The 24379-nt window shown below is 41.7% G+C and overlaps 1 protein-coding gene across 14 annotated transcripts in view; it reads right to left on the bottom strand.

Moving 5' to 3' along the window:
* The window catches only part of ZNF638 (zinc finger protein 638), a 100715-nt gene that overhangs the window by 59127 nt on the left and 17209 nt on the right, over positions 1-24379 (bottom strand). The window contains exon 1 of one of the 14 annotated variants that reach the window (XM_084765346.1): positions 10491-10611. The exons of 12 other annotated variants lie outside the window; for them this stretch is intronic. The gene's annotated coding sequence lies outside the window, so the exon portion shown is untranslated. Of the gene's footprint in view, positions 1-10480; positions 10612-24379 lie in introns of those variants that run through there. One more of the 14 variants, XM_084765347.1, reaches the window with a different exon arrangement.

The raw sequence follows: 24379 nt of genomic DNA on the forward strand, positions 1-24379 counted from the left end.
AAAATCATTGTCAAAAGGCAGCCACAGTCATGCATGGCTGCAGGCCCAACTACTTGAGAGGATGAAGAACAAATAAAGTCACTTGATCTCAGTAGTTTTAAGGGCAACACAAGACCATCTGAGAGCTCTCCTTAACACTCAAAGGGTGAAGGCAAAAGGACTGGGACAAATCCAAGGCCAGACTAGGCTACAGGGAGCTTTAGGCTAATCAAGGATGCAGTGTGTGAACTTGTCACTTATCTATCGATCATAAAAATTTTTATATTTTCTTTTTTTGTGTGTGTATGTCATTAAAAGAGGATTTACATCTATTATTATTACTATTATTATAATTTGTCTTTTCAAGACAAGGTTTCTTCTCTGTGTAGCCCTGGCTGTCCTAGACTCGCTCTGTAGACCAGGCTGGCCTTGAACTCACTGAGATCTGCCTGCCTCAGCCTCTTGAGCACTGGGACTAAAGGCATGTTCAACCACCACCCAGCTCATCAATTTTTTTATTTTTTATCTTTTCGTTTTTTCGAGATAGTGTTTCTCTGTGTAGCCTTAGTTGTCCTAGACTCGCTTTGGACAGGCTGACGTCCAACTTACAGCGATCGCCTGCCTCTGCCTACCAAGTGCTGGGATTAAAGGGTATGCCACCATGCCAGGCTCCAAATATTATTTTTTAAACAGAATTTTTAAAATGTACATTTGTGTATGACTCTGTGCCATTAACTGCATGTGCCCAAGGAGAGCAGAAGGCGGCTTAAGATCTGCTGGAACTGCAGGTGGATGCTGGAAACTAAACTCAGATATTCCCAATGAGCAGCAAGTGCCTTTAACCACTAAACCAACAAAATCTCTTCAGCCAAAAAAGTATTACTTTTAAGTTATTCCACAGACAAACATCCAGGGCCTCAAGCATACTAGTTAAGAGCTGTCCTAGCCAGCTACTGTGTCCCCAGTCTACCTGCTGTTTCCAACTGACATTTTAATCACTATTTATTACTTTTCATAACACATTATTTAATGGTAAATCGTTCAAATTGTTTTCTTCAAATTGTTTTATCTGATGAACATCAATCTTAAATTCTTTTCAATGTCCTATAAGAACAGAAGCATATTACTCTGAAACAAAAATTCAGTTATATCAATCATAAAACAAAATTATTTTAGAAACTAATAGCACTATCAATAAGAAGGCTAAGATACTTTGCTGCCAAGCCTCACAACTTAAGTTTAACCCTCAGAACCTACAGGGTAGAAGGAGAAAGGCAACTCCTGGATGTTATCCTCTGACCTCAACACAGACCTCATCCACAAACATACACACAAAATAGATACATTTTTAAAAGAGAAAGAAAAGAAACCAACAGCAGAAATTGCTATTAAAAAATATTGCCTTTAGATCCCATGATGTATTTGAGATGTCCACTTCGATTAAAAAACAAAAACAAGAACTGCCTATTACTTTAATATCTTTCCGGAAAAAGGGGGTGTTGGGATGGTCTGATGTATTTTGATGCTAATTACTAAAAAGCCACCCCACCTGGACAGGGCAACTGAGACAGGTGTGGCTAAGGTTCCCAGGCTTACAGAGACATAGAAATCCTGGGGAGAAGAGAAGAAGAGAGACGCAAGGAAAGGGAGAGAAGAAGACCATCATGGGTGAGGTGGAAGAAAAGCATGTGGCTGGCGTGGATGGAAGATTCGGCCCAGATAAACAACATTAGCAAGTATTTGGGATTATGGATGGGAGGTAGCTTGATAGAAGTTAATAGAAACAGATAGCATGCGATTAGGGCAGGGAGGTAGCCTACAGGACTGATATCTGTCCTGCCCCAAGTTAACTAAGGCTATTTTAAAATATAACAGGTGTATGTGTCTTGATGAGTGCTAGCAGGTTTTACTGATGTAATAATAATAGGTACAGGCCTAATAATAAACAACTGTTAGCCCCAATGGATAAAGTAACAACAACAAGGGGGCCTCATTTTTGTTGTAAATACCAATAAATCTAAATTTTCTTAGACTCTAGAATAATCACCAAAAGTTAGCCAGCCAGATCATGATGGCTCCTCTATATTGATCACAAAAGAATTTGCACCAAACCCCCTACACTTAGAGCAGTAAGACTGCTCAGTGGGTAAAGGTTTGGTTCCCAGCACCCACGTGAAATAGATCACAAATACTTATGACTCTACTTTCAGAGGATCTGATGGCCTTTTCTGGCTGCTTTCAGGCACCTGTACACACATGACATGCACACGTGCGCGCACACACACACACACACACACACACACACACACACACACACACACACAAATAGATCCTTTTAAGATTTTAAGCCAAAGATCAGTTGCTCCCATGCAATGCTAGAGACAAATCACCATAAAACCACCTATTAACAACTCCAGATAGCAGTAATCTAATGGTTATTATTCCCAGAAAAACAGCTTTAAAATTTTTTTCAGTAAAATAAACATATAACTTTGTTTTTTAGGAATATATTTTACATAAATAAATTCATCTCCATAACATAACATTAATTTGATGATAAAAGATGCTCTCCTGAACACAGAGAGTCTTACCTACCTTGCCATCCTTAATAAACATAGTATATTAGGGCTGGGAAGACAGAACAGTAAGTACCAGGACCTGAGTCTGACTCCCAAAGCTGGGTGTAGTTGTGCACTGGGGAGACAGACAGACAAATACAGCTTTGGGGGCTCACTGGCCAGTCAGCCTAACCTACTTTTAAGTTCCAGATCAGTAAGAGACAAGGTCTCCAAAAAAGAGAAAGGTTGGGCTGGAGAGATGACTCAAGCATGTTAAGAGGGCTTGTTGCACTGCACAAACATGAGGACCTGAGTTCAAACCCCCAAACTCAGTCAGTGCTTCAGGGGATACAGACAACAGCATCATTGGAAATTGCTGGGAACTAGCTTAACTCTAGGTTCAGTGAGACCTCACTTTACAGGAATAAGGTGCAGAGAGATAAAACAGGACACACAAAGGTAGACAGCACCTGAAGAAAACACCCAAGGTTGTTCTCTGACCTTCATACACACATGCACATGTGCACAAACATGTACATACATACAGACTCACAAATAAATGGATTAGATCAAAAGAAACTACCCCATCCAAGCTAGAATAAAGAAATCATCCCTGGGCTTACTAAACCATAATTACAAAATGTTGTTGAGAATTATATTTACCACCTTACTGAGAAAGCATAAACACTAAACCCAGACAAAACCAGCACATTACAAAAAAGTAAGACCAAAGGTAAAGAACACTGAAGGTTTGCTTCTGAGATACAACTGCACTCTTGTCTGATCTTGTAGTTATATGTAGGATATGGACCAAAAACAGTTTCCATCTGCTGCCTAAAGTGGGTTCCAACATCTTAAAGTAAGAATACTTAACTGTGCCTTAACACAGCAAAAACCTTAAGAGTATATAGAGTATGGTCCTCAACCTGTGGGCCATGGCCCTTTGGGAGTTAATGACCGTTTCAAAGGAGTTGCCTATCAGATATTCACAAATCAAAACATTGGCAAAATTAGTTATAAAGTAACTATGAAAATAATTTTATGGGGGCTGGAGAGATGGCTCAGTGGCTAAGGGCATTGACTGTTTTTCCAGAGAACTCTAGTTCAACTCCAAGCAACCCCACATGGCAGCTCTAAACAGTAACTCCAAAATCTTCATACATTCAGACAAAACATCAATGTACATAAAGTAAATACAAATAAATTATAAACAAAGAAAATAGTTTTATGGTTTGGGGGTCACTAAAACACAAGGAATTGTATTAAAGGGTCACAGCAATAGAAAAGGTTAAGAACCACTGATACTGTATCTTTCTTTTTGGAGGGAAAGGTATTATCCATGGTTACAAGAATGACAGTAGAGAAAACCAGTCACTTATAAATGGTTAATGACACGAAGAGGACATGGGAACATCAATAGGACATCTTTTGTATGTTTTTAACCTTAGAGGTATGTGAAATTAAATCAATGGAGATGGAAAGGGAAGAAATATCTAATCTTAAAAAAAAAAAACCTGGTAAAACCATAATTTACACAAATAATCACAATCCACTTAAGGGGGAAAAATTAAGGCAAGTAAGTTACAATTCTGTTATTCAATTTTAAGTATGCTCAGGGTTGGTAGAACTGAGGGAAAGAGAACAAAATTTTATTATTTTCCGTAATATGGAAGAAACAATTCCAAAATAATTTATCATTACTGAATTGAACAAATAAGTAAATGTTTTCATGGTGTTGGGAATCAGGGCTGTTACTGTGGAAGACAAAACAAATAGGAAATGGGAAGAAGAAATAGTGAATTGAACAGTAATAAAAATCTATAAAACAAATTAACTGTGGGGGGGGGGGGCTAGAGAGATGGCTCAGAGGTTAAGAGCACTGACTGCTCTTCCAGAGGTCCTGAGTTCAATTCCCAGCAACCACATGGTGGCTCACAGGATCTGATGTCCTCCTCTGGCCTGCAGCTGTACATGCAGGCAGAACACTGTATACATAATATAATTTTTTAAGTTAAAAAAAATTAACTGATGGAGAAAAGGAAAAGCTCTTCTTTTTTAAAGATGTATTTATTTATTATGTAGACAGTATTGTCTACATGTACACACACACACACACACACACACACACACACACACACACACACACACCAGAAGAGGGCACTAGATCTCACTGTAGATGGTTATGAGCCACTATGTCGTTGCTGGGAATTGAACTCAGGCCTTTGGAAAAACACCCAGTGCTCTTAACCTCTAAGCCATCTCTCCAGGATAGAGAAAGCTCTTCTTGAGTGCTGAGCACCAATTGATAACTGGAGAGGAGAAGGTAGAATAGGAAAGTCATAATTTTTAAAGTTATCAATAAAGAATATCTTAAACAGGAATCCTGAGCAAGTGTTATAGCCAGAATGAGTGGGTGATGTGCAAGACATTTCTATGTCTTCGAATGTCTCTTAAAACAAACACTTCAAAAACAAAAAAAGAGGTTGTAGCTCTGGGCATGGTGGCACATGCCTTTATTCCTAGCACTTGAGAGACAGAGGCAGGTGAATCGCGGTGAGTTCGAGGCCAGCCTGGTCTACAAAGTGAGTCCAGGACAGCGAAGGCTACACAGAGAAACCCGATCTCAAAAAACAAAACAAAACAAAGGAAAACAAACACTTTAACCAACTTATAATGAAGGGCTCATGTACATATGGCAAGTCAGATCTAACAATAGTCAGTATGTGTAATCAAGAATACCAGGCAAAAGAAAAATAAGAAATAGTCTGTGAAAATATTCCAGATTAAGGAAGTGTAAAGAGACATAGTAACTACATACAGTATCTGACCCTAGACCTACCCAATACTTCAGGGTAGAAAAAAAGTCTATAAAGAGCACTAATGGGTAAAACAAAAAACCAGAATACAGATTAAAGAATTTTATCATTAAATTCACTGACATTGATAACTATACCATAAAACTTTTTTTTTCTTTTTTTTGTTCTTCGAGACAGGGTTTCTCTGTGTAGCCTTGGCTGTCCTTGAACTCACAGTGATCCACCAGCCTCTGCCTAGAGTGCTGGGATTAAAGGCATGTGCTACGCCCAACTAAAACATCTTATCTGTACAAGATACATGCTAAGTATTTAGAGATAAAGAAGCACAATGTACAAAACTTATTGTCAAATAGTGAATAAGAGAAAGAACTTATATTCCTGCCACTTAGAGCTTAAATTCACACAAAATTAATGACTCAACATTTTATGTCCAACACTGGACTATAACTTAACCTAGGTCAAAAAGATTACAGACAAATAAAATAAGAGACAGAAAACTTACAATATAATAAAGGACATTAGTTGCAAATTTTTACTTGGCCCTTCTTTTTCTACACCATGTACTCTCCCTAACTACTGACTGTTAGTCAGCCAATTACAAAATCCATAATAATCTAATGTTTGGAGAAATTCCCACTGATTTGAACATACCCACCCAGGCTAGGAGGAATGCCAATGACTGACTTCATACAAAACTGGTTTACTCCCATAAGTAAAACTTAACACTATAAACTAACTTTAGAGAGGCAGCACAAAAAAATGTCTAAAAATTTAGACCCTTGCATAAAGAACCTTGACTCTATATTCACTGTTTTGACTTGATTCTGCTTTTTATTAATAATGTAGCAAGCAGAGTGTGATTTAAAATGGAAATTTTAAAAAATACTTAAGGATTACTCTACTGAGCACTTGCTGTTCTTGCAGAGGACCCAGGTTTGGTTCCCAGCACCTACACAGTGGCTCAGAACTGTCAATAATTCCAATTCCAGGAGATCCAATCCTCTCTTCTGGTCCTCTGAGGCACTGAACACACATAGTTCACAAACATACATTCAGACTTAATATAAGTTAAGTCAGAATGTACTGTGAAGATTAATTAAAATTATAGCTCCTGGCACATCACAGGTACTCAACATTAGGTAAGTAAACAAAATGCTTTTAAGCAGATAGGTGTTGTTTTATTAAGTTCTAGACAAGGGTAACTCCTGAAAACACTGTATTAGAAACAGTAATTATACACTTCTACCTTTCTCTCAGTAGTTCCTAAACTGAGATCTAACAGTTCCTGAGCAATTTTAAAACACATTTTACTCATTTGAGGACGAAGGGGGTGTTGGTGTCAGGCTGTTTGAGTGGATATCTGAGGACAACTTGGGGGAGTGTGCTATCTCTTTCAAACAAGGGTTGTAGAGAACAAAGAGACTGTCAGGCTTGGCAGCAAGCAACTTTACCCATTAATTACACATTTAAAGTTACATCAAAATGCAGATTCAACATTGATGAATCAAAGTATTATTATTTAATATATTTCTTGGATAAATAAAAAGCAGCTGAGGAACTTACAAATGAACTTAATATATGTATCAAGCACTTATAATAATAAACAAACTGCTCCAGGTATACATCTTACTTTTTTATTTTTTGGTTTTGTGTAGCCTTGGCTGTCCTGGACTCGCTTTGTGGACCAGGCTGGCCTTGAACTCAAAGAGATCCATCTGCCTCTGCCTCCCGAGTGCTGGGATTAAAGGCGTGCGCCACAACTGCCTGGCTTACAATTCTTATTTTATTTAGAGCTTGACGTCAAAAGGATTAATACCTGCATGTATGGTAGAGGGGAAGTTTCAATACCAATTATTAAGAAGCCATTAACAAATTAATAAAAAATTTAATCTGGTAACAGGCATTTATAAAGAAGCATTTGGGAGGCAGAAGGAGAGGCACTTGGAGTGTGAAGCCAGTCCGAGCTACCTAGCAGGACCCTGTTTTAAAGTACAAAAATAAAGTTCAAAAGAAAAAAACTGGCTATTTTCACTAAGTACAATTTTTTAAACTACTTGAGAGTTTAATTTTAAAAAGCTGGGCGTGGTGGCACACGCCTATAATCCCAGCACTCAGGGGGCAGAGGCCAGCCTGGTCTATAAAGTGAGTCCAAGGCTACACAGAAAAACCTCTCTCAGGGGAAAAAAACAAAAACAAATGTGGGGAAGGTCTATGAAAATAAAAATATAAAGACAATACAGGACTGGAACATGAGCAGAGTTTGGTTTCTAAGGTCTAAAAAAAAAATCAAAATAAATATGTCCCAAGATAATCACTAAGTCCACGTATGTACCTTGGCGCTATCTCTCCTACGTTACCTATTCTTGTCAATCCAAAACTTATTATTCTTAATCCTATCAGAACCAAGTTTTTAATTCTACTCTTCACCTTCTTTCTTCAATATTCTTTCACTATTCTGATTGTCTATATATTTCCCTCCTATTTTCATCAACAAATTTCAAGTGGAATAAAGTTAGAAGGATAAAAATAAAAAGTTGCAATAAATGAGGGCTTATTATATTTAGTCACAGTAAATATGTTTTATTTGCTGATCTGTAAACTATCACATTTCAATATTCATTAGTTCCTGTTTCCTTGAAAAAACAGCCCAAACTGTGTTACTAGGTACTATATTAGAAGCACTGTTTCTTAGTATCTATAGCCTTTCATTAAGAAACTGGACAGATGAAGAAACCTTCATCAATGGCAAGGCACAGTGAATTAAGCACAAGAGCCCACCCAGGATCTGGCACCTATAAGCTGAGTCCGTGTATTCAATACTGGAGCATCCAACCCAGCCCAGTTACTCGGACACAAAGACTAACAAAACTGTTCACATTATTTACTACAAAGCAGGGCTCATGTCTGTAATCCCAGCATGTGGTGTTATCATCTTGCCTCTGGCAGCAAGTCCAAGGCTACCTTGATCTACTCTACCAGTAAGTTCTAGACTAGTCTGTGATACACAGCAAAATCTTATGAACAAATAACCAGCAAATCATTACAATAAATTCTGGTAAGTGCAATATAAGGCATGTATGAACTTTATAGATGTAAACATTTCAAGTTTGATAATTTTCAATTCTATTAATTTAATCTAAATTCTTTTTTTTTTTAAGTTAAAAGGAAGCATCCACTGGCTGCAATTTTCAATCAGGTGTTATCTAGTTGTGTTAAAGTTTGAAATAAGTACAACTGAAACTCATTAACAAACATCTATGTGCCGCACAGTGGTGGTGCACACCTTTAATACCAGCATTTGGGAGGCAGAGGCAGGCGGATCGATGTGAGTTCAAGGCCAGCCTGGTCTACAAAGCTACTCCAGGATAGTCAAGGCTACACAGAGAAACCCTGTCTCGAGGAGGGGGTGGGGTGGGGGGGTGGGGAACACAGAAAGGGGGGAAATCTACATGCTGAAGGATAGGAGCATCCATACTGGATCTAAGTGTACAAGAAGAAATCTCAAACAGGAAGAAGTGTAACTTTACAAATAAGAAACAAAACTTCAGCAAGTCTAAAACAACTGAAGTCTCACACAGAATAGTAAGAGAAAAATGGATTTGAATGCGTAACTTCTGGTTCCAAAACTTATCCTATGTCCATTAGACACATCGTTTTTGTTGATTACATGAAAATCACACTTTCAGAGATCTCCTTAAAATACTCTTCAGACATCCAGAAAAGGATGACTACCAGAACCTTTTTTAGAACTAAATTTTATGGTATAAGTACACTCCACAACAAATGTAAAAAACTAAAATATAATCGATATACAAAGTAATACATTGTGTGTCATATGAATACATCTGGAAACAAATGAAGGTGATTTTTGTGATTTCTTTCTATTGTTTTATCTTTACCCATTGGTTCCAACACAAATGACAAGGCAGGGAATGGCCTAGTATATTTTAGTATATGTTGGATTCCACAAATCTGAAAGTACACATTATAGAATACGGGGATGTAACAGTCAAAACTTTGTAAAGCAGAATGCAACATAGGCCCATTAAATACTAAGTGTTTAATCATTAACAGCTTTTGAAGCAGCGTGATAAACAAGTTTATTTTTCTGTGTTAACGTCCTTTTCTTGTAATCTTTTTCCAGTTTGTCATTTTACATTCCTAAAGTGAAGAAGTAAACACAACCTCCTTGAAAAACAAGTTAACCCTTCATACACAAAATGACGGAGTGGGAGGTTTTTTGTTTTGAGTACGAAACATTTCAAAACTGTTTAGGAGAGATGATTCCGCATGGTCGGGTGGATCCCGGTGATGAGCTTCAGAACTTTCCACACTTGAGTATGCCTTCCAGATTTCCCGAACTGCCAGGGGTTAATTTTAACATTAAATAGCTCGAGGCTACAATCACTGTCAAGCTCCAAGATTTTGTAATACTGAGACTCCCTCATAGGCAATTACTTCCAATAACAAAGGATGTCTGAAACACCCTCGGGGATGAGAGTCAGTGGTACAGACATCTCTGCTCTTTAACAAAACAGGCCCAAGCTAAGCGACCACATCAAAGCAGGCAGGTATCTCGGACGTGCGGTGCTCACGACTACTCTAAGAATGTGATAGTGTCACCGCCATTTACGACATCCCAGGGCCGACATTTTCAAAGACTGGGGCGCTTGGCCCGCGCACCCCCATTCCGGCCCCCTCCAAGGACGCTCTTCCAAGCGGGCTGAGGGCGCACGCGGCCCACAGGGCTCCGAAAGGTGCTGGGGCGCGCGGTGGCCTCCCCGACCCCCCAGTAGCTGTCAGGCCTGAGGAGCGGCAGACCCGCGGCGCTGAGAAAGGAGCGGCCGAGCCTCCCGGCAATGCCGCCCCCCGCTTCTCCGTAGGGCGGCGGCATCAGGCGGCTGCGCCCAGGGGCGCTGCGGCGCGACAGCGAGCGGCCAGGGGAACAGGCCATGGCCGAGGCCCACCGGGGGTCCCTCAGCTCCGCCCGCCCCCACCGCCGCCATCTTGTACGCGGCGGCTGCGACACATACAATAGTCGACCGCGACCTCACAGGGACGGCTCCGGGCCAGCGCGCAGGGCCTCCGCCTTCCAGCCCCCGGCTCCCCGCAAGGCAGCGGTCCTACCTATGCCTACCGACTAACAGCTGGATCCCATCCGTGCCCCACAGCTTAGCACTCGGCCTCCGGTCACCACGACGAAGCAGCTACCGCCTCCATAGAGCTACACGCATGCGCACCTCCTCCTAGAGCCCTGGTCCACTCACCGCGCCTGCGTACCTCGGGCTCGGCGTTCGCCGCAGACGCTGTCAGGGCGGCCCTCTGCCAGAAAGGGGAGATAGAGAGCTGCCGCTGGACCTGGGTACCATCACTCGGATCTTAGCCCCTGCAAACCATGCGGGGTCTTGTGTGGCCTCTTGTCTGCCATGAAGCCTTTCCCGTTACTATTCCCTCCGATACAAAGTAACATTCTCTTAACACTATTAGCATAATGCTTTAAATAGGATAGGTATCTGCCCCCCACCCCCCATCATCTGTCACCTTTTTTTTTTTTTTTTAAGGTTAGGTCTGGAACTCCCTATGCTGCGCTAGGCTGGTTTTGAAATTCCATAGATTTCCACCATCTCTGACTTCCAACTGTTGGAATTAAAAGCCTGTGCCTCCACACCCAGATTTACCTCCCACCTTTTAAATTGGGAAATTAAACTGGGCGTGATGGTGCAAGCCTTTAATCCCAACACTCCAGAGGTTGAGGCAGGCTATTATCAGTGAGAGAGGCCAGCCTGGTCTACAGAGCTTGTTCCTGGACAGCCAAAGCTACACAGAGAAGCTCTGTCACGCCTTTAATCGCAGCACTCAGAAGGCAGAGGTCAGCCTGCTCTACAAAGGGAGTCCAGGACAGCCAAGGCTACACAGAGAAGCCCTGTCTCAAAAATCCAAAATGAAAAAAGAAAAAAGAAAAAAAAAACCTAAAGAATAAAATAAATTAGGAGGGGCTGGAGAGATGGCTCAGTGGTTAAGAGCACTGCCTGCTCTTCCAAAGGACCCGGGTTCAATTCCCAGCACCCACGTGGCAGCTCACAACTGTCTGTAACTCCAAGATCTGACATTTTCACACCAATGCACATAGATTAAAATTAAATAAAACATTTTTAAAAATGTAAAAAAATAAAATAAATTAGGAAATTAAAATGGAATGGAAGTTTACTGAGGCAAAAGCCTAACATTGGAAATACTTTTATATTATTTCACAACTCAAAAACAATAACAAAAAACCCTACCTGGGTGGTAAAAATCTATAATCTTGATTTTACCCATGAAACACCCTGGGTTAAGAAAAAAAAGTAAACTATTTCTTCAATGCTCTGTCTTCTCAAGTTGACTCAAGCATGCCAGTGCAGTCAGTCATTGCAGAAAATATGATAAAAGTCACCTCTTGCCAACTGAATAACACACAGTTCCACTACCTACCTTGAGGTTCTCATATCTGCTTTACAGACCACATTATTCATATTAAAATAAGCATAGGGAGGCTGGCATATCTCTGAAGTCAGAGACAGGTGGATCTCTGTGAGGCTAGCCTGGGTCTACATATTGAGCTCCAGGCTAGGCTAGCCAAAGGTTTTCATTATACAAAGAGATCCTATATCAAAAAAAGAAAAAACAAACAAACAAAAACGGAAAGAAAGAGCAATAAATAACACAAAAGACCAGTAAACAAGCTTTGGAAAATCTAAAAGAAAAGTCCTTTTAAAGTTTTTACATATGTGAGAATTTGCCTGCATGTTTGTGCATCATCTACACGTGGTACACTCAGAGGCCAGGAGAGGACGTGGGCACTAAAAATTGAACCAAACAAACAAACAAACAAAAAGAAAAGAAAAGAAAAGAAAAATTGAACCAAGTCCTCTGAAAGAGCAGTGCGTTCTTTTAGGCTCTGAGCCTTCACTTCAGCCCCCAAGTCTTTTTAATGAAACATCTTACTGAATTTTCACTTCAGAGGGAAAAATCCCTGTTGTGAGAATTCTGGAACAGGGAAATTAGAATGTGCTTTCACTTTAGTCCCAGGTGTAGGAATGTGGGCCTGTGGGCGCTTCTGGCTGTGTGCAGCAGCTGACTGTGACTTGCCTCCTTCTCTAGCAGGGGCATGATTTCGCCAACTGCAAAAACTTCCGGTACTTGTGTGACCTTTGGAATTCTGGGAGCTTTTCAAAGGGTACTTAAATGTGAGGGCCCCAAAAGAGGTGGTTCTTGGTCGTTTAGGGAGGTTATTTGTATTTTGCTAGTGAAGGTGGTCAAAGAAGAAACAAAAGAAATTAGATTCGGGGATTTTCCCTAATTCCTCTCTTGTCCCTAGCCTATCTAGTGTTAGGGGGAGCTGCGGGGGAGGGGGGGGGAAGAAGAATCTACAAAGTAGCAAACACCAGCTACAAATCCTAATAGAAAAAGAAACAAAAACAGAAGCCACTAAGCTCTCCCTAGATATGCCCTTCAAAACAAAACAAAAAAACAAGCATTTAACTTTGATTTCTACCCATACATTTTGGTGGGTTTTTTGTTGGTTAGTTGGTTGGTTTTTTTGAGACAGTTTCTCTGTATAGCCTTGACTGTCCTGGACTCACTTTGTAGACCAGGCTGGCCTTGAACTCACAGTAATCCACCTGCCTCTGCCTCCCAAGTGCTGGGTTTAAAGGCCTACAACACCACCATTCCCAGCCTTTTAATACTTCTGAAAGTAAACAAGAGATCCCACTTTTTACAGTTGTATAAGATCAATTATATAGTTGGACTAGTGATTATCCAACCTGCTATGGAAACACAGACTATGAGCATGGTTTCTTTCTTTCTTTTTTTCTTTCTTTGTATTGTTTTTCTTTTTTCTTTTTGACCACTACAAACACTGCTGTGCACAAGCCAGCTCTTACTAAATGATAATTTTATTTCTAAAGGTGTGACTAGCATTTAATAGAGAGTGTCAGAAGACTTCCCAGAAGACTCATACAGGGGCTCCAGGTATAATCCTTGCCTAGAAAGTGCAAGGCTCTGAGACTGATGCCCAGCCTTGAAAGTGGGAGATGCAAATTTCCACTACTACCAAGTACATATGAAAATAACCATTTCTCCACAATCTCACTTTCTTCTCTAATCCAAGGTATAATTTACATATAATTGAACTTCTGTGTTCTTTAAAGGTTCTTTTTGGTTATGGTTTGGTTTGGTTTTTTGATACAGGGTTTCTCTGTGTAGCCCTAGCTGTCCTAGGACTCACTCTGTAAACCAGGCTGACCTTGAACCTATAGAGATCCACCTGCCTCTGCCTCCCAAGCCTGGGATTAAAGGAATGCCCATGCTTGGCTCTGTTCTTTGAAGGTTAGTACACAATATTTGAAGTATTTTTAATTTTCACATTACTGTAGAAGAATATTAATTCAGAACATGGCTGTTCTGGCAAAAGACCACATTCAAAGACCTTCTAGGTCTATATGATCCAACTGGCAAGAGATCACATCCAAAGATCTTCTAGGTCTGTGTAATCCGGCTGGAATACAAACACACCTTTAATCCAGGAGACAGAGGCAAACAGATCTGAGTTCAAGGCCAGCCTGGTATAGAGCAAGTATCAGGTACAGAAAAGCTGAGGTCCAGGTGTGGTGGCACACGTCTTGAATCCCAAATGAAGGTAAAGTTAGTTTGTAGAAGGAAGCACCTATGTTTGAAAGTGATGTCTAATTGAGTGGCAGAAAAGGTGACAAATCAGAGAAGATTTGCCCAACTCTCACGAGAATAGAGAGGAAAGGGAAGCTACTTAAGAGGCAGTTTTACAGAGAGGAGGCAGTTTTTACCAGGACAGTAATAGAGAGATGGGCTGCAGAGAGAGAACTCAGGTGAAGACGGAACAAACTGAAAAATGAGAAGAAGCCAGAAGATTAGAGCAGATTGCTGAGTTAGTTTGAGGCCAAGCAGAACAATTCCAGGCTAAGAGAGAAGCCAGATTAAGTAAATCAGCTGGGAGAAGCGCTTGAGGCAGAACAGCTGAGTTGAACCATCCAGCCCAGAGTTCAGAATGTAACAAGTAACCTATGCCTTAGTCTGGCGCCTTAGACCACTCGGCCATCCTGACTGCCAGGCCTGGTGGCGCACACCTTTAATGCCAGCACTTGGGAGGAAAAGGCAGGCAGATCACTGTAAGTTCGAGGCGAGTCTGATCAACAAAGCAAGTCCAGGACAGCCAAGATAACATAGAGAAACCCTGTCTCAAAAAACCAAAAAAAAAAAAAAAAAAGGGGGGGGGGAGGACAAGTAAGGGTGAGCTCATTAAGCAGTAAGTTTCACAGGCTGAAAACAGGTTAGCAGAAGGAGGCAGAAAGCCTCCCAGACAACAACTGAACCAGGAGAATAAAAGTTACTTTTACGCATTACTTTTAATTACAGTTAGTTAGTTGTGTATGTGGATACATGTATGTGGGCACATGTGCAAAGGCCAGAAGACATCACACAGAGGTTGGTTCTCTATTCTGACCACGTTAGTACCAGGGATTGCACTCAGATACTCAGGCTTGGCAGCAAGTGCCTTTATACACTGAGCCATGTTGTCAGCCACTGTTTAAAATATTTTTATTGGTGTTCTTTTTATTTTGGTTTGGGTTTTTTGTTTGTTTTTTGTTTTCTTGTTTTTCGAAACAGGGTTTCTCTGTGTAGTCTTGGCTGTCCTGGACTCACTTTGTAGACCAGGCTGGCCTTGAACTTTTTTTCTTTTATGCCGATTCCTTCTAAGTCAGTATTTTTACTGCACTCTATCACCTTCTAACATACTTATAATTTACTTTTGTTTTATATTTATGTGAGAGTTCCTGCATGCCTATGCCCACAGAGCCCAAAAGAAGGTATCAGATCCTCTGGAAGAGAAGTTACAGATGACTGTGACCCAACCCTGTGGATGCTGGGAACTGAATCAGGATCCACTGTAGAAGCAGCCAATGCTCTTAACAGCTGAGCTATCTCTCCAGCCCCTGTCATTGAATTCTTGTTCTTTGTTTCTTATTTATGGGTCTTTCTACACTAGAATGTGAGCCCCCATGAAATCAGGGGGTTTTGTTTTTTCCTAACTTTATGTCAAGACAGTAAATATAGAGTTTGCAGCATGAGTCTGCTGCATAGGGTGTGCATTGGAAAAGGAGTAGACTTATACAGCAAGTATATTCCAAACTCTATTTTAACTGGAAAAGCTTTAAAGCTGGGGGTCATCTTATATGCCAGAAAAAATACAGTAATCAGTAAGTAGCTGCTGTTGGACCCCGCTAGTAAGGTCAAAGTCTGGCATTACTGGCTAGCCACTAAGCTAAATGCTAAATGGTGGACTCCCTTCCTCGGCTGGATTCCATCCTATGCCCCAAATCTGGGGAAACCCCATATCCTCCAAAGGAGTATGACACAGCCTTCAGGGTGATTACAGGCCCAACCCTTTTCTGATGAAAAAACCGTTCAGAGTGCACCTGGGATTCTTGGAAATACCCTCCATGCAAAAGAGACCTGGAGTCCTTGCCCCACTCCCCAGCCCCGCTGCCCATAGGATATTAAGTATTGTGTTCCTCTTCTTAGGCTAGGACTGCGCTGCTGAAAGTACATAAAGTAGCCCTGGCACGCCTAGCCCCAGCGAGTCAAACACATTCACCCCAGGAACCTCTCCCACTGCCCAAGGTTTGTAATGTCCCCGATTCAAAAATAAACTCTCTCTCTCTCTCTCTCATTTCATTACTCCACCGTGACTCCCATTCTGGGAAAGAACCGAACTCCCCACCCGCGCCCGCCCCCACACCCCCCTAGGATTTACCACTGGACTCCTGGGCTTGGCTGCTGTTCGGCTGCCACATGTTGCTGCCACCAAGAGCTTCATCCGTACCCTCCCACCCCCCATCCCCGAGCCCTGGCATGTCCGCCAGGACCGCTGGGCTACCTCTCTCTGCGGTGCCCATCTATCTGCAGAGGTGAGTGGCTGCCTGTTCTTGAAGGAGCCATTCTGCCTGTCTGGATCAAACTGGGCTCTCATCACTGCCCCTAAGTTTTGGAGCTCAGAACCAGGGGCCCAAGCTTTCCAGGAGAGTGCCCGGCAGGGCCCAGGTTCCCACCAGACGCAGTGCGGCACATGGCTTTAATCCCAGCACTTGGGAGGTCTATAGAAAGAGTTCCAGGACAGCCAAGGCTAGCTAACACAGAGAAACTTTGTCTTGGAAAAAGACAAAATAGGGCCAGGCGGCGGCGGCAATAGCCGCCATTAATCCCAGCACTTGGGAGGCAGAGGCCACCTGGTCTACAGAGTGAATTCCAGGACAGCCAGGGCTACACAGAGAAACCCTATCTTGAAAACAAAACCAAACCCAAAAATCAATAAATATGTGTTGAAAGAACGAATGACTGACAGGTAAAAATGTATATGTGGGTGCACATGTGTGTGTCTCTGTGTAATTATTGAGCATCAGCTCCTATCTACTAGCATGGTCATTTCCTGATTTAAAAGCCTCCATTTTCAGCCAGACATGGGGGTACACAACTGAACTTCCCTCAGGAAACTAAGGTAGAAGGCTCTGGACTCAAAGGCCAGTCTGGGATGCACAGTGAGTTTGAGGCCAATTTGAGTTATAAGATAAGACCCTGCACTCGAGAGGCAGAGGCAGATGGATTGCTGTGAGTTCGAGGCCAGGCTGGTCTACAAAGTGAGTTTAGGACAGCCAAGGCTACACAGAGAAACTGTCTTGAAAAACCAAATCACAAACAACAACAACAAAAAAAAATAAAATAAACAAACAAACAAAAAAAACAAGGTAAGACCCTGTCTCAAACAAACAATTGTGAGCTTCTTTACATATATTTTCCTCATATCTAGTGACTTGCTTGTCCCTTATCAGAAGATAATTCATTTTTAAGAAATACTTTTTGTTTGTTTTGTTTTTTGTTTTCCTAGACAGAGTCTGTCTGTGTATCCTTGACTGTCCTGGACTCACTTTGTACAACAGTCTGGCCTCGAACTCACAGCATTCTGCTTGCTGCTGCCTCCCAAGTGCTGGGATTAAAGGTGAGAACTACTTTTATTATTTTTAATTTCGTGTGTGATTGTATCTAGGTTAGAGGGTATTGTACATGTGACTACAGATGCCCAATGAGGCTAGAGGCATCAAATCCTTCTAGAGCTAGAGTTAGAGGTAGTTGGAAGACGTCTGATATAGGTACTGGGAACTGAACTTCAGGCCTCTGCAAGAGCAGCAACACACATCCTTGACCAGAGGCATCACTCCAGCCCAGAAGAGAGTTCATGTATACAAAGAATATTTACCTTCCATGGAATGCTGGTGGTATGGTGATATGGCACACGCCTTTAATCCCAGCACTCGGGAGGCAGAGGCAGGCGGATCGCTGTGAGTTCGAGGCCAGCCTGGTCTACAAAGCGAGTCCAGGACAGCCAAGGCTACACAGAGAAACCCTGTCTGGAAAAAAAAAATGTTACATTTAGTTTCTCTCCTTTAATATTTTCTGTGCCTTTGCCACTATAAACTTTACATTTTCATGCAACCAAATCTATCATTTTTCCTTCATGACTTCTGATTTTTCCGTGTCATCCAGAAGCCCCACCCTCTCTCTACCCTCTGTGGTGGCTTGAATAAGAATGGCCCTCATAAGCTCATGTATTTAAATGCTCAGTCATCAGAAGGTGACACTATTTAAGAAAGATTAAGAGATGTAGGTATGGCCTTGTTGAAGGAAGTGTATCACTGGGCTTGGGCTTTGAGGTGTTGTAACCTGCTCAAAGCTGTAGCTCCTCTGCTAACGTCTGCTCTCATCTTTAGCATAACAGAAGCCATTTTTGTTTTTAAGTCTCTGTTTTGACATAAGGTAAAATTAAGTTCGTGTTCTCAGGCTCCACCTGCCTGGCAGCTTGAACAGCCTTTTACATACAGTTCAATACTTGTTGAACGTTCAGCTTGAATTAATGATATATGTTCTACTTAAACACAACCACAATACCCTGCTATGTTCCTTTCCTCCGGAACGGTGGGGAATTAGAAAGTCCCTATATCTTAGCCAATCAGCTTAAAATGCTTTGTCTAGATACCTGGATACAAAATCAATTATGTTTAACTAGTTAAAATGACGTAATGCTTGTCCCCACCCCTCAGCCTCACTTCCTACACCTGGTTACCTGGTTATGGTTTTTTGAAGACTGCCTTAGCAGAGGTTAAGAGCACTGACTGCTCTTCCAGAGATCCTGAGTCCAATTCCCAGCAACTACATGGTGGCTCAAAGCCATCTAGGATGTGATCTAGTGCCCTCTTCTACAGGTATACATGCAGACAGAGCACTGTATATGTAATAATAAATAAATGCATATTTTTTACAAAAGAAAAAAGAAGAAGACCAGTGACACAGTCTGGTTCTGAATCTAGACTGTGCTCTGGCAGATCAGTTGTTGTTGTTGTTGTTTTTGGTTTTTGTTTTTTTCAAGATACAGTTTCTATGTGTAGCCTTGGCTGTCCTGGACTAGCTTTGTAGACCAGGCTGGTCTTGAACTCACAGTGATCTGTTCCCACACATGATGATAATGGACTAAGTTCAATGGCGATTTTAAAAAGTAACTTAAAGGACTGGAGAGATGGCTCAGAGGTTAAGGGCACTGACTACCCTTCCAGAGGTCCGGAGTTCAATTCCCAGCAACCACATGGTGGCTCACAACCATCTATAATGTGATCTGCTGCCTTCTTCTGTATATATAATAATAAATAAATTTTTTAAAGAGAAAATGATTTACGGTATATAAAAGGAATGAAAATGCTTGAGGTTTCTTCCCCTCACTAGGCTAACTGTTGCATTAAGACTGCTCAGGCCCTTGATATTAATCAGTGGAATTCTAATAAAGTATTCATCTAACTGTGGTAAAGCCTTCCAACAAACAATCCACTTTATACTCACAAAGTCAAGATTTTACATTGTTTCCCAAGGTTCAGTTATGACACAAGGGTGTGCACCTACTGCTCTTTCTACAATGTAGATTTTAGCACAAGTTACAAACAGTGGTAATACTAATGTATCTTTTTGTAAACTTAAAAAGATACAGTTAAGCTCAGTGAATCCACGGGCAACCACCTCTCACAGGTCAAATGCACTACTCCAGATAAGTACTGTCAATCAACAGCCTATTTCCCTTCTTATTCCCAAGAGTGGGGTCTATTCCCTTTTCCTGGTCCTGGGACACCCCACCTACCCACCCAACTACCAACACCATGGGCTAAAAATTTCAAATGTATAACCAATAAAAATTTTTTCTCCCAGCCAGGCGGTGGTGGCACACGCCATTGATCCCAGCACTTCGGAGGCAGAGGCAGGCAGATCTCTGTGAGTTTGAGGTCGACTCTGCTCTACAAAGTGAATTCAAGACAGCCAAGGCTACACAGAGAAACGCTGTCTCAAAAAAAAAAAATAGACAGAAACAAAAACAAAAACAAAACAAAATCTCCCTAAAGCCCTTAACTTTATTTTCTGCATATATATATATATCCATTCCAGCATCCAGCATCCAGGTATTTTTTGCACAATGATGAAAACACATAAAGGTACCTTTCTCAGAATGCATCCCCTTAATGCAGCCACGCAAGACTGTGTCTTAGTTCTGGAGGTCACAGGCTCTGTAATATCGAGATCACCTGGATCTTAAGACGCCCGAAATGACTACCAGGACTTGATGCAGATGCAGCACACACAGGGTCCTGTATTATGGGCTCAGAGCTCTGGTCACAATCTTTCCTGATGCAGCAGGATAGTGACTCAGAGATTCAAGGGCAATGGGTTTATAAAGGGAAGGGGGGGGCACACTGTGGGTAACAGGAATGTGTACCTTTAGGCAGGTTGTGGGGGGGGAGGCTGGATCCTCAGGGAAGTTGTGGATCACAGGAATATCGACCTTTTGGCAGGTTGGATGGAGACTGAGTCTGGAGGGGAAGCTTTTTTTGTTGTTGTTTAATCTCAGAGGGACATTGGGAGCTAATTGTGTACATACACGTTTTGGAGACTGCTGGCAGGGCAAAGGGTCACCTAGAGGACAAGTTCTCATACAGAACATGGCATTAATTTTGCCCTTCCAGTTCGAGATTAAGGTGCCAGTGGGTGTGTTCCTCTGAGGCCTCTTCTCGGTGCACAGCATCCCACAGTAGCATTTCTTGTTCTTTTCACAGCCTACCAATAATATTGGTTTAGAGTCCCATCTTTATTATCTCATTTAACTTTCATTTTATAAAAGCTCACTCTCCAAGCTAAAGAGTACTAGAGTTGAGGACTTCAACACATGAAGATAGGTGGATTTGGAAATGGGTAAGGACATGACTTAGTTATAACACAGTAAGGGCTTTAGCTGTGAAAGGCTTGAGGCAAAGAAGTAACACAGCTGAACCAATGGTACAGTGAATATTTATTCTGTGCAAGTATTCTAAGCACTGCAAGACAGGGCAATGAACATCCCAGAGATGCCATGACCAAGTCAACTTACAAAAGGATAAGTTTATTTGGGCTTATGGTTCCTGAAGGGTAAGAGTAATCTACACTGACACAGCAGGGAAGCTTAGCAGCAGGTAGGCATGGCAGCTAGAGCAAGTTGGAAGCTCATGTCTTAAACCACAAGCACAATGCAGAGACAGTAAACTGGAATGGCAGTGGCTTGTGAAACCTCAAAGCCTGCCCTCAGTGACATAGTTCCTCTATCAAGGCCACACCTCCTAAACATATCCAGACAGCACCACCAAATGAGGACCAAGTATTAAAATTCCTGAGATTATAGTCTCAAACAGTAAGAACGAAAAAAATGTACACTGCTGTTACAGACTATCAAGTCTTGAGATAACTGTTTGTTTGTTTGAGACAGGGTTTCTCTGAGTAGTCTTGGCTGTCTAGAACTTGCTTTGTACATGAGGCTGGCCTTGAACTCACAGAGATCTGGCTGTCTCTGCCTCTCTGAGTGGCGGGATTACAGGCATTCATATATATATAGTGCTCATATATACTTAATATATATTATTTTATACATATATAATAAAAATATTATCTGAATACAAGAAATCATCTTTATTTTTAAAAAAAGCATGACTCAGAGGCATGACATCAACTGTTGAGCAAAAAACCTTTTATTTGAGTTCTAATTTAATATTAATATTTCCACTGTAGGCATAAGGTTATTATGTAATTCAAAGGCTGATTTCTATACCAAACCCATCCCCAAATATCTGGTTGTCATCCTTGTTCTGAGAATCTTCTGTCTCAATGCTGTGTGAACACGGCTCCCAAATTGACCCCTGATATGCTAATAAAGCAGTTTACAGCCAATCACCGAGCAGGGGATAGAATAAGGCTGGACTTCCTGCCAGCCAGGGGAGGAGGATTTAGAGGAAGAAGTAGAGGACTCAGGCACAGGAGACATCAGGAGAGAGAGCTGGAACAAGAAAAGCTACAAAATACAAGTATCTCTGGGATGTAAGCTGAGAGAAAGCCAAATTAGTTTAGAGGGTTAAGAATAGAGTAATAACTGCTCAGTTCTTGTGCTGGAAAGCTTGTTTAAATAATATAATAGAGTCTCAATGATTTGTGATAGCCAAGTTAAGGGAGAAACAGAGAAACAGTTTTATTAAAAAAAAAAAAAAAAGCCACTACAGTCTAAAGCAGGAGCTCCCAGCTTCCTGATTAGATGCCCCCTACACACACACACACACACACACACACACACACACACACACACACACACAGCAGCAGCAGCAGCAGCAGCAGCAGGGCCTCCAGCCAGCTACAGAAAAACAAAAACTGATACATACAAAGTGCAGAGGCAGCTCCTTTAGGAAGCCCTGCTAAGAAAAAAGTGGCTCTTTAACACAAACAAGCTTCTCAAAGCCAGGCTTTACTAGCCAAGGCAGGAAGCTAAGTCCCTTTGAAAAGGGGTTTTGCTGCCCTGAGTCACGCAGGCAGGAGGAGCAAATATTTGTGGATCCAATAACTTTGCAGAGTGGAGAAGTCAGGATTCCTTGAGGGAGGCAGAAAAAAGTCTCTCCCTGGAAGCAGGAGCCAGAGCCAGGCTGAGAAGACTCAAGCATCTGAACTGGCAAGGTCTAGAAAAGAAGCTGAGTCTAAGAAAGTAAAGTCCTTATTGGACACTTTTCTGGGTTTTGGACTTTAGTTTTTAGGGTTTTTTTTCTTTTATTGTTTGTTGGTTTTTCACAACAGCCAAGGCTACACAGAGAAACCCTGTCTTGGGGGATGGATGGTTCAGAGGAGAGGAATATGAATATGTGGCCTAAAGACCATTCTTGTGATATTTTAGCAAAAAATATGGCTGCTGTCTGCCCTTGTCAAAAAAAAAAAATTTCACCTAAGGCTAAATTGATGAATACAGTAGAGAACATTTCAAAGGAACCTAGCATTGTCTATGTTGTGTAGCTAGTAGTGGCCAGTCTTATGCAGATGTATAATGAAAAGGAGCAAGCCGAGCAAGGAAAAATACAAAAGGAAGTGTAAACAGAAAAGCCTGGTGCGAGCTGGAGAGATGGCTCAGAGATTAAAAGCACTGACTGCTCTTCCTAGAGGTCCTGAGTTCAATTCCCAGCAACCACATGGTGGCTCACAACCATCTATAAGGTGATCTGATGCCCTCTTCTGGCATGCAGATGTACATGCAGGCAGAACACTATATACATAATAAAAAATAAATAAATAAATAAATAAATAAATAATGAAAGAAAAGCGTGGTGCTTAGTGGAATAAAGGTACTGGTGACCTCTGAGCAAGGCCCCACACAACCAAGCATCCAATTTATGAAAAGGAATTGAAAAAAAAAAACAAAAAACGCTTAGGGCCAGGTGTAGTGGTGGTGGCGGCTGCGGCGGCGGCGGCGGCAGACACCATTAATCCCAGAATTTGGAAGTCAGAGGCTGGTGAATCTCCGAGTTCAAGGCCAGCCTGGTCTATGGAGTTTCAAAACAGCCAAACTTAGGCAGTGAAAAGTAAAAAAATAAAAACGGGAAGTTAATGAAAATGTAACCGAATGAGGAGATCATTTTCCAGCCCCAGCAAGCAGCAGAACTTGGCAGCTTCCACCACATGGTCCTAACTTCAGAGTCAAGGATACAAGAAAGGGATTGTGGAATCTCCCTGCTTGACAAAGGAATGCCGCTGAGGCCAGGCATGTGTCAGGATGTTCCTGCGTGGAGGCCTCCAGAGGCCATTGTGTGAAGCTGTGATGGTGAAGCCTGCATTGCCATGGAGATGCCAGAGGCAAGGATATCTGCTGAGGTAAGCTGCTAACGGCAAGGAACCAGTCCAAGAGAAAGAAGTGTCTTACAGTAAATAAAGCTGAAAGGAGTTGGAGAGCTGAAGAGCACTTTGCTGTCAGACACAAGGATGCAGAATTTGGAGTTTGCCCAACTGGTTTTCAGTCTTGTTTTAGTCCAGTATTTCCTTACTATGGTCCCTTTCCTCTCTTTTGGAATAGTAAATATATATTCTGTGCCACTGTATATGGAAGTGTGTGGTCTACTTTCCAATTTTGATTTTTTTCTCTTTTCCTTTTTCTTTTTGGTTTTTCGAGATAGGGTCTCTTTGTTAGACTTGGCTGTTCTGGACTCGCTTTGTAGACCAGGCTGGCCTCGAACTCACAGCGATCCGCCTGCCTCTGCCTCTTGAGTGCTGGGATTAAACGCGTGCGCCACCACACCCGGCTCCGATTTTTGATTTTACAGGGGATTGCAGTTAAGAGACTGCATGAGTCTCAGAAGAGACTTTGGGCTTTGGACTTTTAAACAGGGTTCAGACTGACAGATTTGAGTCCTTTTGAAGTTGGTCTGAATGCCGACTACCAGGAACAGTCACCGAGTGGACTTCAGCAGTTCTTCCACATGCAAAGTCAGAATCAGCTTGTTAGGAAGTAAACAGAAGTTTCTCTAAAAACAAAACAAAACAAACAAAACCACCCCTCAGGTCCCAGAAAGGCAAACTGAATGATCAAAG

This window comes from Acomys minous (assembly GCF_964271855.1).
Source record: "Acomys minous genome assembly, chromosome: 17".
Classification (NCBI taxonomy): domain Eukaryota; kingdom Metazoa; phylum Chordata; class Mammalia; order Rodentia; family Muridae; genus Acomys; species Acomys minous.